This window comes from Suricata suricatta, chromosome 1 (assembly GCF_006229205.1).
Source record: "Suricata suricatta isolate VVHF042 chromosome 1, meerkat_22Aug2017_6uvM2_HiC, whole genome shotgun sequence".
Classification (NCBI taxonomy): Eukaryota; Metazoa; Chordata; class Mammalia; order Carnivora; family Herpestidae; genus Suricata; species Suricata suricatta.
In genome coordinates, this window is record NC_043700.1 from 156764908 (window position 1) to 156784957 (window position 20050).

Genomic DNA, 20050 nt, shown 5'->3' on the forward strand with positions numbered 1-20050 from the left:
GAAAAGTGAAAGTTTGACTTCTTCTTTGCCAATTCTGATGCCTTTTATCTCCTTTTGTTGTCTGATTGCTGATGCTAGGACTTCCAGCACTATGTTAAACAGCAGTGGTGAGAGTGGACACCCCTGTCGTGTTCCTGATCTGAGGGGGAAAGCTCTCAGTTTTTCCCTATTGAGGATGATATTAGCTGTGGGTTTTTCATAAACTGCTCTTATAATGTTTAGGTAAGTTCCTTCTATTCCAATGTTCTCAAGGGTTTTTATTAAGAAAGGGTGCTGTATTTTGTCAAATGCTTTTTCTGCATCTATCGACAGGATCATATGGTTTTTATCCTTTCTTTTGTTAATGTGATATATCACATTGGTGGGTTTGCGAATATTGAACCAGCCCTGTAAGCCAGGAATGAATCCCACTTGATCATGATGTAAAATTTTTTTAATATGCTGTTGAATTCAATTTGCCAGTATCTTGTTGAGTATTTTTGCATCTGTATTCATTAAGGATATTGGTCTGTAGTTCTGTTTTTTTGCTGGGTCTCTGTCAGTTTTGTGTATCAGGTGATGCTGGCTTCGTAGAATGAGTTTGGAAGTTTCCCTTCTATTTCTATATTTTGGAATAGTTTGAGAAGAATGGGTATTACCTCTGCTTTAAATGTCTGGTAGAATTCCCCTGGGAAGCCATCTGGCCCTGGGCTCTTATTCATTGGGATGTTTTTGATAACGGATTCGATTTCGTCACTGGTTATCGGTGTATTATAGATTTTTCTTTTAATCCTGTTGCCCTTCTCCAGCTTACTGTTGTCTACCAGTGCCTTTCTACAATTTTTTTAAATTTACTGTGTTTCCCCCTGTATATTAAGGCTTTGTTTTCCTGAGGAGACATAACAGAGGTGATGGAGTTTGGGTGTTAGCTACAGTTCTATCCTCTAGCTTGTATTAGGTTTCCACTAGTTTATTCAGGCTACAGTTTCTGTAGTTGTTTCAGTCTTCTCCCTGCAGATAAAGGGTCTTGATATGTCTGGATAGAATTTTGTAAGTGGCTTCCATTTGCCCCAAGCTAGTCATGGAGGAAACTCTTTCAGGATTTTCCTTGATTTTCCCAGTTTTCATCCAGTAGATTTCCTGGAGCAAAAGCCTGTGAAAGAGTGGAAAGCTCTTTTGTCTGCAGACCCTCAGGGGCTTTACATTCTTAACACTGGCCCATACTTTGCCTTTAGAAATTATTTAAATTTTATAGCTGACAATCTTATTAGCGTATATGGCATATACTAATATCTATGCCAGGTAAGCAAGTGCTGGTCTTGTTTTTCCTTGTAGGCATCTGTTTCTTTCCAGATTTCAGGTTAGTTATTTGTATGAAACCTCAGTTCTCTTATGTGTTAAAGATCATTGTTAATTTACTGTTCGTCTAATTTTTATTTTGTTTTTTTATGTAAGAGTATCTATTGATCTCTAAGCTACTTTTTAAAATATATTAGTGTATTTAGTTATCATTGATGTCTACATTCATGAACACTCTACTTGCCTAGTTTTAGACTCTGGGTTTTGCTCGGGCTATGAAATAAGTCAATAACATCATTTCTTTCTCTGTAGGAATTAATTGTAGATATTATTTGTGTTTTTTAAAACTTGATACAATAATGAAGACATCTAGAACTTTTAATGTTTTGGTAAAGGAAGGCAGTTCTTTTAATAAAATTTCATTTTGTTTATTCTTTTTTCTTAGTTAATTTTACTGTTTCTGAACTAAATTGTCATGGTGCTATTATTTTTATGTCTTTGACAATGGGTGAGCAAAAATTCATCTAGCTTATGTGAGGGCGAAAAAAAAATACATAAACAATACTTCTCCTTACCCTATGTATCATAGTCTTCTCCTGACTTCTACCCACTTTCTGTTATTTTTTGTCTCCCCATGGGTATCTCGCAGTTTTTGTATTGTATTCCGGGTTCTTTTAGTCATACCATCTCACTTTTGAAACATACCCCATATGTTGGTTTTGTGGAAGGGATCCAATTCATGTTAGTGCATCGCTTTCAGAACAGGAATTCCCAGTATTTTCTATTAAAAGCAGTTGAATAAATTGAATTCTTAAAAGTGTGTTAAACACTTCGCAGCTATTTTGGCAATGTAAGAGAGACGTTACAGCATGGTTTCTGCTTCCCAGATTTATTTTATAGGACAGTTAATCAACAGAAACTCCTCCAATATTTTATTATAATTCCAGGTATTTGACATTGGTAATAAATATTTGTGACCATGATTATTATTCAACTTAATACACTTGAATTACACTTCAGAGTTTATATAACTTATATTCATTATTCAGTTTAACTCTCCTTCTTAAAAGTGTGGTTTAAGAATTGTTGTCCACATATCCAAGACTAGGGAGTGGATGGTTAGAAGAATTAAATGATCTGCTTAATCCAAAAAAATAAGTGGTAGAACTACCACTAGGTCTGTGTATTGTAAATCGAGTTCTTGTATCCCTGAACACACTGCTGTATGTGATCACTCTTCTTTGCTTGTCTTATTGTCTCGTGTCCTAATTCACAGCTAGACTGTGCCACATAGAGTCAAATATTTAAGTTTAATTTAGGATTCAGTGAAAACTTAATATTACTGCCAAATAGAGTTCATGCTTTCTTCTGGAAAAGTAATTTCTGTCAGAAGCAATTATCTCTGCTATCTAATATTCTTTGCTTTGATGAGAGTGACTGAGTTCTTGTGCATTTTTCAAAGTGCCTCTTAATGGCTTTTACCTCATGACTTCCTACTGAATTTATACGTCACCTTGATTAAAAAACAGTTAATTGAAAATCTATATTTGAGTTGAGTTCAGAATAGATAAGCTTCACCCAAAACAACCAAGTATGAAACTCAAGGGTGTGTTTTAACTAACTTTATTTTTTCCCCATAATATTTTATTGTCAAATTGTTTTCCTTACAACACCCAGTGCTCTTCCCCACAAGTGCCCTCCTCCATCACCACCACCTCTTTAAAGAACTAACTTTAGCATGCATGCATAAAGCCCCACTGAAGAATCTGTTAAAACTCAAATTTCTAGGCTTCAACTGTAACAATTCTAAATTGTTCACCTCTACTTTAGATTGCATTACTTTCTGAGATATACTGCCTAACTGCTATTATGTGTTAGCGATAGCAAGTCATCAGATTAGAGAGTAATTTCAGTCTGAATACTTAGTAATAGTGATACCTTGCAGAAATGGTACAGCTGCCTATGGATATGAAGACAATTAATTGAAAAGTCTGGAATTTGTCCCTGATCATCCTAATCCCTATTTGGGACTTGGGGGACTATTACCACTCTGCTTTGCTTTAGTATTTAACTGTGGTTTATAATTTTCATTCATCACTGTTATTGGCTTATCTGCCTCTGGACTGTATGCTTCCTGAGAGTGAGGTATTAGTACGCTATTCTGCTTCCAGCCTTTAGCACAGGTGCCTCATTCCATCTATGTAGAAAGAATGAATGCAGTGTGACCCTGTAGTGATAATACAAAAAGGACTTTGGTGAATAAAGGTGAATTGGAAAGATCTCCAAATCAAATTTACCTTAATTTCACATTTTTTTTTCCTGTGGAAGTTAGCCACTTAGTAATCCCTGCTTATAAGAAACTCTATCTCTTGTTAGCCAAAAGGTGCTAACATGTTTTTTTAAAGGCCTAGTTTTAAAAAGAGCAACATGTAAGGTGACTGTGATGTCAACATGACTGAAAAGATTATATTGATTTATTTAGTCATTCGTTAAAAAAGTTTTTGAGCACCTATAATATATAAAGTACCATATATATTAATAAGTAGAAATAGTGTTCCCTTCATTTTTGAAATTTATGGTATTTGGGAATAAAGACAGTTGAAGTAGTAATTAAAACAAAGTGGTTACTTCCTAAGACTTTCACATGTCTGAAGTAGCCCAAGAACAGAGGCTCTGTGTTTATGGTACAGATAAGGCATTGCACACACATGACAGCACATATGTTTGCCATGTCAGAGGGCACTGACTGTAGTCATGAGCACGTTCTGCGTACTTACTTATTTCTTCATTACATTGAAAGATGCTTGAAGTCTAGGAGTCTGTCTTCTATGTTCATATATTCTTTACGGAGTTCACTGCAGTATTCTGAACAAGTGAGCCTCTAATAAAAAACATTGACAAACTGATCTTTTCTACCCACTGCTTGATGTGCAAAAGATTAGTAAGTATATACAGGGGCATTGAATAATTGAGAATTAACATATGATTTTTTTCTTTACTCATTCTTGTCCAACCATCCTGGATGTTTTCAACAGTCCATCCACTGGCAGGGATGCCAGTGTCGTTTCTCTTTGTGACTGGGGCATAATAAGACTTACTGGAAGCCACTGCACAGTATTTTGGTAAGAAATCTCTTGCAATTTTGAATGTTTCTGAAATTTAAATTTCTAATCAGTTCATTTTCTAAGTTCTGCTGAGAAATGCGTGGGTTCAAAGAATTATTCAGACTTCTCATATACAAAGCGAGTTCTGAAACTAAGGGGGAAAAAATGTGTTTGAAGAGGGTCTCAATACCTCCAACTCTTCTCAATACCAACACTCTGATCTACTAAGATGATTAGAGAATCTGTTCTTTTCAGCTGCCCCAGTTTGAGGCTTTTCCCCATCTTCTGATTTCGTTAAATTTCATTGAGCTTGACTTTAGAACCAGACTCTTAAGTCTCTTTGTGCTATTTTTACTTTAACTTCATCATGTTCCCTCAAGAGGGGAAAGTATTTCAGAAAGTGCTATTTGCTCTGTGACCTAGGATTATTCTTTCATTATGTAATTATTCAGAATGCTTAGAACCAGTAGTTAGACAGCAAATTAAAGTTGTCTAATAAAAGAATGTCAGAGAAAGTAAGAAAAAATGGTACAGTGAAAATATCAATATTCAGATCATATTAGAGTTTATTCAGCATGTTATAGTGGAAAGGTCTGGGGGGGACTGATGGGTCGAAATGTGTCCCTGGCTTGGCTGTTGACCGCATAGCTGGACTTAAATCCCCAGATCCTTAACTTCCTCATCAATAGAAAGAGGGATTATGATTCTACCTCTGTCACAAATTGTGGTTAGAATGGAATACAGTAATCCATGCAAATTATTTAGCAGGTTGGTAAACATTTCACTTGTTAGTTCCTTTTTAATTCTATCACCCATCATTACACAGGGCAGACAAAATAGGGATATAGTCTTGCTATTCTAATAGTATTGTGTGGTAACAGATGGTAGCTACACTTACGAGCATAGCATAAGATAGAGAATTGTTGAATCACTATATTGTACACCTGAAACTAATGCAACACTGTGTGTCAGCTATACTAAAATAAATAAATAAATGAAAGTACTTTTTAGAACAGACAAAAGATAAGCCTTTTAGATCAGCAAAAAAGAGTAACATGTTGTCAGTTAACTACCTAGTTTGTATAAAAGAATTTTAAAATTCACTTGCTTGCCTTCTCTTCCCTTTCATCTTGTCTGTCTCTTCTATTGACTTCCCACTCATGAACTAACTCCTGCTTGAAAATACTGAGCTAAGATTGAATCACACTTTCTCTCCATATTCTAAATCTAAAAGGCAAAATGAGGCAAAATCCCAAATCTAACTCCATTTAAAAAAATTTCTGAGGTTCACAAGCAAGCTACAGAGCATTCAAAGTAGGATCTCAGTCAATAAGTTGTGACAGTGCAGCAACTACTTACCAACTGGATGCCTCTGAAAGAGGTCTACTTCTGGTCCACAGCCCAGGTTACAGTGTAAACAAATCTGTGAGATACGCAGTATTGTGCTCAGTGAATACTTGGAGATTTATGAATTCTTTACCATTATGCAGTAGATTATTTTCTGCTAGTGGAATATATTCTAATACAAAGTTTTTAAATTAAATATTTTTGAAATTAAATCATATTTTCAGCATTCAGCTGAGTTCCTACTATGTACAAGATGTTTTACTAGAAATTGCACAGGATTTAAAAAAGATTCAGATACCAAATCATGGTTTTAAGGTGATTACAAGATAGTAACAGATGTGATAGCTTTTAATTATAATGCAGAGTAAGTCATTTTAAAAGTTTCTAATAATGTGCTGTGAGAAATCAGAGAAGAACATGATCACTTCAGCCTGGGTTTAAGGAAGAGTAGAAGTTTTGAAAAATGGTAGCATTTTAGATGTCCATTAAAGTATAGAAGACAGAAAAAGAAATAGAATAAAGAAAGAGCATTCAGTCAAAGGAACACCCTAAGCCGAGAACTGGAGGCCAGAGAAGAGGTTGTGTGTATTAACAATGGCAAAGAAATCCAATATGCATGAGACTTAAAGGTAGAATATGAGATAAATTTTGACTATATCATTAAGGACATTGAATACCAAACTATTACTTGCTTCTTTCAGATGTATTCATGAATACAACAATTTTACATGCTGTTGTAATTGTAGAATATATATATACATATACAATTTCATGAATATAACAATTTTACATGCTGTTGTAATTGTAGAATATAATTACAACAGCATGTAAAATATCTAATATATATATATATATTAGATATATTTTTTATTGTCAGATGGGCTGAGGGTGAGTGATATTAGTAGAAGATAAAAGGAGAACCTACATGTCCATTTCTCTGGATATCATCACATTTTTCTTCTCAATGAAACAGACTCTCAGATTTTTTATTTATATCAAAGTCTAATAGTCATAAGTCTCACTTTATTTCCACACATGAGAGAAGAGGAAAGTGTTAAAATCTTCTTGTGGTTTGATAAATCTTAGAAGTACTAGTTCGTACCTTTCTAAAACAGAAATGTCAGTTTATTACTACGAAATAAAGTGTTCCCTACTTAGGGCAACTAATCTGTATTACAGACATTTTAGAGGTTAAACTTTCCAGGGCATTGCAACATTCTCAGAAGCTCTGATATAATAAGAATGCTTTGTTGAAATAATACTTCCAAGGACAGTTTTAATAATAGAAAATAAAAGGATTATATGTTTCCCCAAACCTGAATAAGAAAGTAAGATTTGTAAAGTTCTTAATTCATCAGTTGAGCAGAACTGACTGCATTTCTGCAGTTGCAGTTAAAGGCAGGGATTCTTCTTCTTAATCTACAGAGATTTCTTTTACTAGCAGTTGTGGCAGCCTTTTATTTACATGGCTAAATTTTGGAATTTTCTTGGTTAGCACTGGAGAGATGCATGAGGAAGGCAGATCTAAGGTGCCTGAAATGTACAATATAAAAAGGGAAAGCCTATATTCAAATTATTAATAATAAGGATGGTTTATCACATTGCAGACCAAAATGATGAATATGGCTATCATGAGTTCAGGCTAAGTAGAGCCAATGCAGTGTGACTTTAATAGACTTACAGATTTAGTTCATACTTACTTTATAACATTAATTGATAATAATGCTATCATTTAAAAGAAGAATTTAGCTTCAGCCCCAACTGGAGATAATTTTTATTTATTGTCCGAATAATGTGTATGCTTCTGAATGAAATTTTCTTAAACCAAATCTACTTTCTTGGAACATACCCAACAAAATGAAAGAACAATTGGATTGTTAGAATTTTTTTTACCAATACATACAAATTGACTAACATATAAAATACTATGAGCACTCTGGTCAAAAGTAATGCTAATATTTCTTCAACAAGTGTCCAATGGTAGTCAACTCATCAAAATTATAAAGACATAAAAATTGCTGAATCTTGCAATATAATCCATGAAACCATTCATTGCCAAGAGCCTTATCATAACATATAATCATTCATTAGTATGAGTTATAACTTTTACTTTATATACACACATATCTTTAGAGAAGTAAGCTTTTCTATGGTACTTTTATTAATAAATAGCTTATAGGATTAATTCATTTCTTAAAGGAACCTGTTTTATTATTCTGCAGTTTGCACTCTTGTCAACTATGTATACAGTAATTTATGAGGGAAGATAATTACATCTAGGAAGGATACACTTAAAGAGACATTACAGATCACTTTTTCCAGGTTGATCCACCTAAAGAAAAGCAGATTCATATATTACCTTGCACAAGGCAGCTTCTTTAGTAAACTGGAGAAAACAAAATGGAAGTCTAGTTCTGAAATTTGCAGTGCTACAAGTTTGATGTCCAGTGATAGACCAAGAATTAGACAAATAAACATTTTTTTAAGTTTGTCAAATGACTAAAGATGTATAATCAAATTGTTTCAAAATTCAGATTCAGCTAATAATGTTTTTATAGAGATCGCTGGCTGCTAACCAAACCCATGTTCTAATTTTCCTGGTCACAGTGGTAGGCATTTTCCAATCTTTCTTGCAAATAGAAATTGGATATATCTGAATGCCAGCAAGTGGAAGGAGAGCAAAAGACATGCCAGTTAAAGACATGAAAATGAATTAAAATTTCCATGTAAGTGCCTCCATGCTCATTGTCCCTTTCACTGACCTGGAATTGAGGTGTCATTTTGCTTGAAGAAGTCAGTCCCACAATTCATCTGCCTTTAAGTGAACATAAATAAATTTCTAATGCATTTAACTCATATGATATTTTGGGGTATATTTGTTATAGCCATCAGGTTTTTGTAACTTACAAATGCTTGTTATAATAATTGGAAAAAATGCTATCCTCATACTGAAAATAAGAAAGCAACACAGTATACATCCACATTTATTAAAAAGAACAAAAAACAAAACTTACCTATAATAATTACACGAAGAGATGGAAGAGAATTCCTTTAGTTTTTTATTTTGTGTCATATGGAAAGTCAGTCATTAGCATTGTGACTTTATCTTTCCTAGTCATGTTTATTGTTACTTGACTTGGTTGGTTATATGAGAATGAAATATTAAAATGCGGGTATTAAGATATAGGTACCTGTTACTATGAGCATGAATAAAAGAAGAAAGATTTCAAGGGCATATTTGTGGCCAGTATGAATCCATGTAACATACAATAGCAGCAAAAAGATGAGTACACAGTGACAAGAAGATAAATTTGAACCAAACAAGTGTTTCTTATGAGGCAAATTACAGACACAGACAAAGCCTCTGAAATACATGCATGTGTGTGTGCATGCATGCACTCACACCTGCCCATATTGATTAAGCATACATGGTCTGCCAAGAGTTAGGAAGATGAAGAAAAAGAAAAAAACCTGGACCCCAGGTGGTGAAATTATATGGATATTCAAGATATTTCAACAAAGGGTTTGTATGTCACCATTCCTTCAGATATTTAGAGGTTACCTAGAGACATGGAGAGGTATTGTGTTTTTTTTCTTGTTTTTAAAGCAACATCTAATAGAAAGGAGTAATATTATATAAAAGATCAGACTGGTCTTTGAAAATCCACAAAATGGAGAGGAAAGGAGGAAGTTGTAAACAGAACCAAATAGGACAAAAAGAAGAGGGGAAAAGAAATGAAAATAATCTTAAAATCTGCATTCAACTGCTAGATCTCTCATTTGTTAGCCATTTAACCTTGTATTTTACAAGTCTTAATTCTCATCTGTGAAAAAGGAATAAGAATTCTTTATGTATTTACCTTGCAGGATTGTAATACAGATAAGATAATAAATGTGGAAGAACTTTGCAACGTATAACATGGTCCCCACACACATGGTTTCTGTAGCATATTCTTGAACATAGTTTTTGAGGCCTTTTTAAAAGTGCCATATTGATGATATTTTCCTAACAGAGACCTCAAAAAGGTAAGATGAAGTAGGGATGATAGCTTTAGCAAGTCTCATTCTGCTGTTTTTTAAAAATGAGGGAATGGTGTAAACTGTAATAAATACTTGACTTTCTTTGCCGACAGCCTTATTTCTTGGAAAGTAGAAAGTGCAATCAAGTAAATCAGGCTGGATTTTTGCCAGTGAGCAAGAACAGTTGTGATATACAAGCGGTAGGGACATGTGCCCCAAGTTAGGAGAATAAAGACATGTACTGTGTGTGTAAGCCCTGAGCATAGTTGAGTGGGGCAGTGGGAGAAATTGTAAAGATACGATTGTATGGGCTAATACTCTTAAACGTTAGCTCAAGCAAGGAAGATGGGGATCTTAAAATTATTGACTCTAATGAAATAAAATGTTTGATGGAGAAGTTAGAAGCATGGTAACTGGATCATGGTAACTGGACAGGAAGCACTAATTAAACTCCTGTTTTTAATAAAAGATCCAGAATAAAAAGCTGAAAGGAAGGTCAGTAAACCCCAGAGCATCCTGAAGGAATAGCCAACAGAGGCCAGAATGAGCTATAATTTAACAGAAGTTCTCAGTATAAGAAGTGGGGGATATTATCTATAATAGAAAAGGTCAGACATGATTCTAGCAAGGTACAGCTATCATGTTAATATTTAAGAGCAAGAAGTCCAACACACTGCGGCCTAATTTAAATAAAATTAAAAAAATAAATTCCATCTTCTCTAAGAAGTAGGAAGTAGCTGAAACATAGAATCTCTTTAACTCTATATAGGATATTTAAAGCCAGTAGAAAAAGTTACCCCAAAGCAGATAAGCAGATATAGGCACAATGAAAGATGAGGCATGCTGAAATAACTAGAAATGTTATAGTATAGCTCAGAAGGTAGTAAAACTTCCGTCTCTACAAGTACTTAAGTAAAGGTTGTATTTTAGTCTCAATATTGTAACTTTAATAAGAAAATAGAAGCTTGAGTTTGATTAATTCTAAATTCCTTACCAGTGGTAAGATTCTGCAGTTCTACTTGAGATTAGGGTCAGTTTATTATAGACTTGCCAAACTTAACAAATAAACACACTGGGCATCTAGTTAAATTTGAATTTTAGATAAAAAATAAATTTTTAGTATAAATATAGTCCAAACATTTTATCTGACAACGTGATACTTTTTTCTAGTGAATCTCTTACTCAGTTTTTGCTTTTGGGGGTGGATGTAAGGAAGAGGTAATGAAGAAATTACTACCACAGCCCAAAACTGCTCAGAGACCTGACTTCAGGGGCTTTGCTAATAAGATTATTAAATGCTAGAAACCATAGACTTACATGATTGAAAGGAAACCCTCTGTGACATTTGGGCAATTCCTTAATTTTAAGAGCAAAGTGAACAGTTTGGCTTTTCTGAGACAGAAAGTATGAGACAGAGTTATTTGCCATGGTTACTGGTTGCTGAGGAAGTTTATGGCATCTCTTATTGTAGGTGATTGAAAGCCATCTAAAGGTAATCCTCCCTATGTGTGTGGGAGTGGAAGGTAGACTTCTCCAGGCACCGTTTAGCTCTGGAAGCCTATTTTTAAGCCTTACCAGAATTCCCCGCAGGTAAAATCCCTTCACAGTTTTATAGGACTAAGTTTTTCAGCTCATCAATCCCTGAAGTTCCAGTAACTTCACTAGAGATGGTTGTGGGGATAATTTAAGCAAGTCCTCTATCCCTCCAATTTCCTTTTCCACAACTTTTCTACAAAATAAACCAAGCATGAGACACTTTGGAAATGTGACAGCCTAGTTTTCAGCCTCTCCTCTATTTAGAAACTCTTGTGGCTAACCTTTGGAGAACTAACTCAAAGTAGGCATCTCTCAAATAGATTTCAGTCCTGTACATTTTTTATTGCTTGAATAATTTATGTGAAATAACAATGTTACTGGGGGGTGATTCCCTGACTAATAATTAGAGCTGTGCGCCCCCAAAAGGGCATTTTTTAAAACCTGCAAAACTTTTTATTAGGCATGATTTTCTCAAAATTAGCACTTTTATAAAACCAATTTTATTTGACATTTCTTGAGAGAAGCTGTAGACACTAGTTAAATAAGCAAGTTGTTGTCATATTGAAGGACATCTTCCAAGGCATTTCATTACATACAACCTAATTTTCTTGTCTGGTCTTCTTTAAACTAGTAGACCTGCCCATGCAACAGGTAACCCAAACCACTTAGTATTATGCTGCAGCAATTATTTGGGCTCCTGGGTTTCTTCTCTTCACCTAAACACTGGCCCTTTAGCCTGACACACCTTCCTGTTTTTTTATAATCACACAAATGGAAACCATTGCAAACTGAAATCTTATTATAGAGGTTCTTTCTATGCTGGTGGTTGTCTATCCGGAGGTCCTCTTAAAGTAAAAAGGAACTATCTTTAGGAAAGGACTGTTTCTTCTCATGTCAACATTGTGTCTGGAGCTTACTTTCTGAGAGGCAGTATTATCTGCTCCAAGGTCTAAAGACCTGTGCATACAAGGGATACATTCAGAGCTTGAAAGAAATTTTGTATAAGTCCCTTGATTTTTCCTGGCAAAAGTTCCTGTGCTTTTATGTTAAGAAAACAGTTGGGGAACTCAAAGGCACCAAGATTAGTAGGTACTTAATTTGGTACCTAAGTTGTTCTTCAGCCTTTTCACATTTGCTCATTCTTAATTTACGGTGTCAGTGGAGTGATGAAGATTAGAAAAATCACTAAACTAGACTTGCAAGGTGAATATAACTTGGTATGTGGGAGAACAGTGATTATTAAGAGCATTTAAGATCTAATTTGGGTGACTTCGATGCGAAATACTTCATTAAAGTTGTATGATACTGTTGGAGATTACCTAATGAATCATATTCTTCTTGGCTTCCTGGAATCTAGAATGGAAGTAATTTATTTTCAGAATATCATAAAAATATTTGGTTCAAATAATGTAAAAATGATTTTAAGGACAGCTTCTCTGGGTCAGTGTAGATACTTCATAAGATTTTTGTTTAAACATCTAAGGGTGAAAGTCTTAGACAATCTGATTGAGGATCTGGAGTATTCTAAACAAAATAGTTTACATCCTAAAGGATCCCTGCTCTATCAAGGACACAATAGAAATTGTTATTACAGAGGTTGAAACCTACTTTTGGAAGATCTTAGAATCTTTGTAGTAACTGAAGTATTTGGGGGATTTAAGATGCTCTTTGGCTCTGTACCTGTATGAACCATGTCATCACATTTCACTGGTATACACTAAGGGCAGAATTGAAAACAGTATTTTAATACCATCTTTTCCTGTACTATATATATAGTGAGGAATTGGGTGGATGCCAGTAAGCATCATTGAATACAGGCTGGAACTCGGAGTCAGGAGGATCAGCAGATAGATCCCCCACTCTTTCAGCACCCTGTGGAAAGGATGGCTGGGATGAGAGTGCAGCTGTATGCGCCAAGGGTTTGGGTGCCAGCAGAGACCCAACACCATTGTTTTCTTTAAATAGGTCAAATTCGAGAACACCCTTGCATGGGAAGAAATGGACAGTTTGAGTTTAGATGCTAGCCATTTAGTTGAGTGTTAGAAAACTAGCTACCCAGCACTTAGCGATCTTGGGGACCTTTGGGAGTTTAGTTTGGAAGAAGAAGAGCACTTGATTCTAGCTAACTAACTGCAAATCAATCTGGAGAGAGCTGCCAAGGTTATTCGCTAGACATTTTTATATACTGTGAGGTAAAAGAGACAAATGAGGTCTGAAGGTCAGTCAAGACTCATGTACAAATCTTTTTCATGCAAAATAATATTATTTTGTTAGTATTAATTATAAAATGTCATACTTTCTGTAACTATTTTGTACTCAAAACTTGGGTAACTAATTAGTACATAGTACTGTACCAGTATTGGGCTGTAGGCATTAACTAACTAAGGCTAAAATGAAGTACCCTTATGAAATGAACTAAAGTTCATATGGAACTCCACTCTCACTAAGGAAGTTTTGGAAAAAATCGGATAAGTCAGAATAGGCTAGGATTTGCAAAAGAATTGACTGTTCTATCACTTGATAGACATGATCAGGCACATTCCCAGAGCTCATCCAGTAGTGTTTACCCAGGAGACACCAGTGAGACTGTTAATATATTGCTTTCTTTGGACAGATTTGTCTCAAGAATAGTAAGAGACTAAGCTTGAAAGTGCCAAGATGATAAAGGGAACAAATATATATATGGGCTGAACATAATTAGGACATATTAGAAGGTGGGATACCGAAGGTAGGAATATAGTTTGGAGTGAGTTGGATTGTCTTTGTCTGAGATAGCACAGCCTTGAACTGGGATACTGGTAGTGACAACGTAAAAGGAGCAACAATAAGACAAACATAGCAATAATAAAGTAATGAATTAACCTATGTATATAAATTTGAGTTTTGAAAAGAAAGTGACCAAACTTATTGATCAGAAAATGTCATTCAAAACACTGCAAATGTTATATGCATGAACAAAATACTTAGAAGTCTGGGTTTTCAGGGGCTATTTAGCTGCCCCCCTCCAAATGAAATAAAACCATACATTTAGGGTACAAACTGTCAGTTATCTGTAGAGCCTAGCCTTAGTTCAAGGCTTAAAAAACATTTACAAATAAGTTAATAATATCACAAAGAGCACACTAGGGCAGATAAATTGTTATTCTATTCCTGAAATTTCCTTGTTTCCTGATTGTGTGCAGACATTGTATCAAGATGTCCTTAGATGACAGAAAAATTACATACAGTATACAGCATAAAAGTATACTTGATTTTAAGATGTGTCATTGTCTACACCAGTATATTTTTGCTGTCTGTTTTACACTTTGTAAAAAAAGGTTTTTGATGGAAAATGTACAATGGCCTTTATTTCTTTTAGTTATTAAAGTGGCAATTCCAGAGAGATGCTCACATTTCTCATTTTATTTTTAAAATTTCAAGAAGTGTCACCTACATTGGAAACATTTGCTAAACCTCAGCTTTCAGAATGCTAGTAGGATACACTTTAATTGGATCTATAAAAGTAATTCTCCAAAGAGCGTACCTCTGACCAGTTTACAGAAACCAATTCCAGGTTTACAGAGGAAAAAGTACATCACCAAAAAACTGCAAGTCTTCCCTTGCTCACCTTACTGTTTGGAGGAAAGACTGAGAAATGAAGATTTGGTAGTTCATCTGAGTGACAATTTATTATTTTTTTTCTCTTGGGTTGGATGAAATGTATAATCCCACTGCAGTGTATGTGGTTTTCTTTAGTGTTCCAGGATTATGATACTATTAATGCCACGAACAGTAAAATGCCTACCAGAAATAGCTCACTTTAAGACTTTCATAGTAATGGTAAGCAGTGGTAAATCAATGAAATTGACACATAACTCAAAAAGATCTTTTTATTCAATAAATAATTTCAACATTCCTAGATAATGTAATTTTTAAAATCTATTTTTTGTTTTGAGATTTTTTTTTAAGGATTGTTTTTAACTAGCACTAACATTAACGAGTTTGGAGAGAAACAGTATTATCTGTTCTATGATTGACTAGCCGTGTTTACTGTTTATTTTGGATTTTCCTATACTTGAGTTTTGTCTGGTAGAAATGCAGGTAAACAGTTGGGTAGTGAAAGGGGAGGCAATCAAAGAAGAAACGTAAATGGCCTCAATAATCCATACCCTAGCTAATCAACCTCCTAATTTTTCAGTCTTGATTGGATTCACAGGCCGTGAAATGGAGTCCTGTTAAGTCTTTTTAACTAAACCTCAATTTTGCTTCCTGGTTAAAAAAAAAAAAAAAAAAAAACTTTGTGAAGTTTAGAAATGAACTACTAAGTTAGAACACACTGGAGGTGACTTAGGACCCAAAGCAAAGAATAGAAGAAGCAGATATTTTGAAAAACTAGCTGAATAAGCATAACATGGTGCTTGTTAAAAATGGTGGCCTTTACACCTAACTCTCTCTATAATCCTGAGAATAAATAATGTTGTTTCATAGATCATTCATGTGCTGGGTTAGGTTAGCAGTTTTCTCCTTTGCACTAAGTTGATAAAATCATGTTTTTCATAAATTTCTCATTTTTTTTCCTTGCAGCATTTTATGAACCTGGAACAATGTGAACTTACTATTAGTTTTGCTTTAATGATTTTTATCTTTTTTTAAGTTTTATTTATTAATAACATGTATATGTTCATAAACATATATTACAAATAAATTAAAATTTACATATATGCATATATATGGCAAGAATCAGGTGTTTTATGCATTCTGGTGACTATAAGAGTTTTAAAATTATCATTTAAGGTTGAAGCATGCTAGCCAGAAATTTTTTTTTAATCTCTAACTTCTTATTTTAAATTTCTGACTCCTTAAAAACAGCCATTTCATTTGGTACAAATTTTTAAAATGACAAATAGCCCTAAATATTAAAAAGTTTTATGGTTGTTTACCAAGATAAATTTTTTCAAGGACATAAAAATATTATCAGAACTATTAAAAGGCAGTGTTTGCCTTGTGTTATCCTGTTATGTATAATGTTTTTACTCTGTCACAGAAATAAAATTGTTTTTTCAATTTAATTTTTTAATATTATGAAATATTCATCATTACTGGTTCCATTTTTGTTGATTTAAATATAATTGTACTTTCTCTGACTCAGCACAATACTCTCTAGTTCCAATCACGTTGTTGCAAAAGGCAAGATTTCGTTCTTTTTTATGGCTTAGTAATATTTCTCTCTGTGTGTGTGTATCATATCTTCTTTGTATTCATCAGTTGATGTATATTTGGTTATTTACATAATTTGGCTCTTGTAGGTTATGCTGTTACAAACATCAGGGTTGCAGAGTATGTATGTGGGATTTAAGAAACAAAACAACGAGCAAAGGAAAAAAAAATAGGAGGCAAACCAAGAAATGAATTCTAACTATTCAACAAACTGATCATTACCAGAGGGGAGATGGGTGGAGGGATGGTTATACAATGATGGGGATTAAGGAATGCACTTGTGATAAACACCAGGTGTTGTATGGAACTGTTGAATCACTGTATTTATTGTATACCTGAAGGTAATATTACACTGTATGTTTGCTAATTGGAATTCAAATAAAAAGTTTAAAAAGTTAAAATTATGAAGTAAATAAATATAATTGGACTGAATGTAAGTGACCAATAATAAAAAACATACAAAACTGAATTTGGGGACTTCTCTCCTATCTGATAGTTTGTTCTGCCATGTTATTCTTTATCTTTTCCCTTTTCCTTTCTTGCCTGGTCTTTAAAGAGTTCATGCCATTTTCTCAGTCCAAATCCACCTACCTCACTCAATTTGTGGAAAACCTTGTTCCATGAAGTCTTAAACTTCAAGCAAGATAGTCGTAGGGTGAAGAGTTGGTATCATATTTAGTAATATTATGTAGTGCATCTAAAAGATTTGCTAAGAGGGTAGATCTCATGTTAAATGTTATTACCACAATTAAAAAAAAAGGAAGAGAAATGTTTTTAAAAAGTTGGGGATCACAGGCCATATACATCAGAACTCAAAGCCACCCAAGAGAAGTGGAGTGAGGGAGAAGACACACTTCAAGTGGTGAGATTACATGGGTGGTTAGGAACTAGGTAAGTAGGAACCACTAAAAGTAGAATTGACTGAAGCTTCAGGAAAGAAAATAGAACACAGAGGATTAGAACCAAGGCAGGGCGTGCGAGTAATTTCAGAATTCATCTCTAGCCTCCTTGCAGGTTAAGTCCTGCTGAACAGGTGCTGAGGTCTTCATATATCAAGGCTCTGCCAGACACTGCCTCCTAGGATTCTCATTCTAGACATTAGGTCTTCAATAAAGGCTCTTCATTATCTCCCAAGCTACAATTAATATGTTCCCTCAAACTCTTGAATACTGAAAACAAGCTGAGAGCTGAAGGGGGAGGGGGAAAGAGGAAGGGGGCTGCTGGACATGAAAGAGGGCAGTTGTGGGAATGGGCATTTTGTGTTTTATGGAAACCAACTTGACAATAAACTATCCAAAAAAATAGGTTCCCTCTGTACTTTACAGTACTCACATTATATTTTTATTTTCTAATTCCATTCAGTGAAGTGTGCCAAGTATTCTGCTAGTAAATTGCTTATCAGTCTTCATTAATCTCCTATTCCCTCCTACAATCACACAAAGAGAATTTGCAATGGTTAGGAGATGGAAGATGGCAACTGAGTGTTTCCTCTGTCATGATTATTTGTGGCATTGTCTTTTGCAAGTCCACGACAGACACTAGAAGTCCAGGAATTTTCTCTACTATCTTATATGTGGAGTGGGAGTTTTTTGCTAGGATTCAGGTTTCTTTGAAGTCTTCTAAGAAAGGCTACTCTGCTACCATACTTTCTTAGGTCTGGCCACTTCCCTGGAGAACAACCAATGCCCGCATTACCAAAGGGACCTACAGACATCTCTTTCTCCATGCAGACATCCCTACCTTACTGTTTTCTACTCCACAGTATCTGCCATAATCTCCTGTGTAGTTTAAGGCTTTTAATAAATGGCAGACTTCTTCCACTGCTTCCACTTTCTACCAGATGGTAAATTCTTGGGTAAAGAATTACTAAACTAGATTATGTCAGTAAGACAGGGAAAGGAAAAGAGGAAATATTTTTGAGCCTTTCAGAAATTTACTTGCCTGTCTAAAATGGAAGACAGTGACTATTGAGCAAGTGACTATTATTGATAAGAAAAATTATTGTAATTATAGCTACCAATTACACTTAAAGGATTTATTCCTTAAAAATAAACAAGCACACTAATACTCAGCTACATCTATGCTTGTCTTGGTATCACTTTTTAGAGAAAATGAATGAATTCAACATTAGTGCTTAGCAATGGAAGGGTGGTTAGATCAAGCATGTCGCCTCTATGCAAGGGTGAACTGCATGTGTACACGGGTGTCCAGGAAATGTTGGTGTGAGAAAATTTGTATAATATATATTTATGTACAAAATAAAGGCTACAAAGAACATGAACAACAGATACTTCCCAAAATTTTATCGGTGGTTATGACTAAGTAATCTAGTTGGTTGGGAATTTAAGCATTTTCATCTTTACTCTTTTTGTTCACTTGGATTTTTTCATTTTTTCCAAGAATATTTCCTTTTAACTATGAAAATAAAGCCAAAAGAACTATTTTGAATTTCAAAAGGATAAAATTGCTTTCATCTACTAACTGTTTACTGTGTCAGTCACTTCAGTAGGCACTTTTTACATATATCATTTCTGTTCTTACCAATCCTTAAAAATAGGTATAAGATTTTTTTGTTGTTGTTTATTTTCAGTCTTTGTTCTTAGAAGAACGAAACATTAACCAGATATGTAGATGGAAGAGCCCTGGTTTCTATTGACAGTAGTACTGTACGGTAACAGGCTTCTCACTCCTGGGTAGTTTGTCTTCCATCCTATCCATGTGGTTAAGTGAAGAAAATGCCACCCCCACCACCAAGGTCCCCCCCCCCATTCTCTTTGATTAATATCTTAGTATGCTTGTCATTGATGTTAATTTGAGTAGGATATAGTGGAGTGAGAGCAAAAAGACTTTAAGCTGGTAATGGGAAGAAATCTTTATTTTAATAAAGGTAACTCTTAAGGAATTTCCACACAAATTGCTGGATCAGATTTTCTGGAATTCTTTTGCATTCATTTCCCAACAAGATTAGAGATTTCTCAGGAAAGCAGTATTGTGTTAGGGCTAAATCTTTGGCAATATGTTTCATGCCATTAATGGTATAACACTCTTTAGCAGGGTATCATTTACTTATTTAGTGTGCATATGAGTGAAGGTCTACTGATTCGGGAATCAACAACTGCAAAGCAATGAGACATACAGTGATAAAAGTTTGTAGTTTATCTGGTGATTTTTAATGCCATCAAAATAGATTTTTAAAACTTGAAGTGATGAAATAGATTCTCTTTTTAAGGTTTATTTATTTTTCAGAGAGAGAGAGATAGAAGAAGGAGAGAGAGATACAGAGAAGTGTGCGAGCGTGCGTGAGGGGGGGGAGGGGCAGATAGAGGTGGACAGAGGATTCAAAGAGGGCTCTGTGCTGTCAGCAGAGAGCCCGATGTAGGTCTCGAACTCACAAACCATGAGATCATGACCTGAGGTGAAGTCAGACACTTAACTGACTGAGCCACCTGTACCCCTGAAATGGAGTCTTAAAGTCTATCGAGATCCTTTTACATTTCTCTTTTCTTGCAATTGGATGCCAAACTCTTTTAACATGCCTTGAGTATATTATATTACTATAATTGTTCTCT

At 34.7% G+C, this 20050-nt stretch overlaps 1 protein-coding gene across 5 annotated transcripts in view; it reads left to right on the top strand.

Annotated features, from left to right (window-relative positions):
* The window catches only part of LOC115298013 (cytochrome c oxidase subunit 7B2, mitochondrial), a 137475-nt gene that overhangs the window by 74198 nt on the left and 43227 nt on the right, over positions 1-20050 (top strand). The window contains exons 3-4 of one of the 5 annotated variants that reach the window (XR_003911572.1): positions 4314-4400; positions 8370-8422. The exons of 2 other annotated variants lie outside the window; for them this stretch is intronic. The gene's annotated coding sequence lies outside the window, so the exon portion shown is untranslated. Of the gene's footprint in view, positions 1-4313; positions 4401-8369; positions 8423-9666; positions 9756-20050 lie in introns of those variants that run through there. 2 more of the 5 variants (XM_029946329.1, XM_029946322.1) reach the window with 2 other exon arrangements.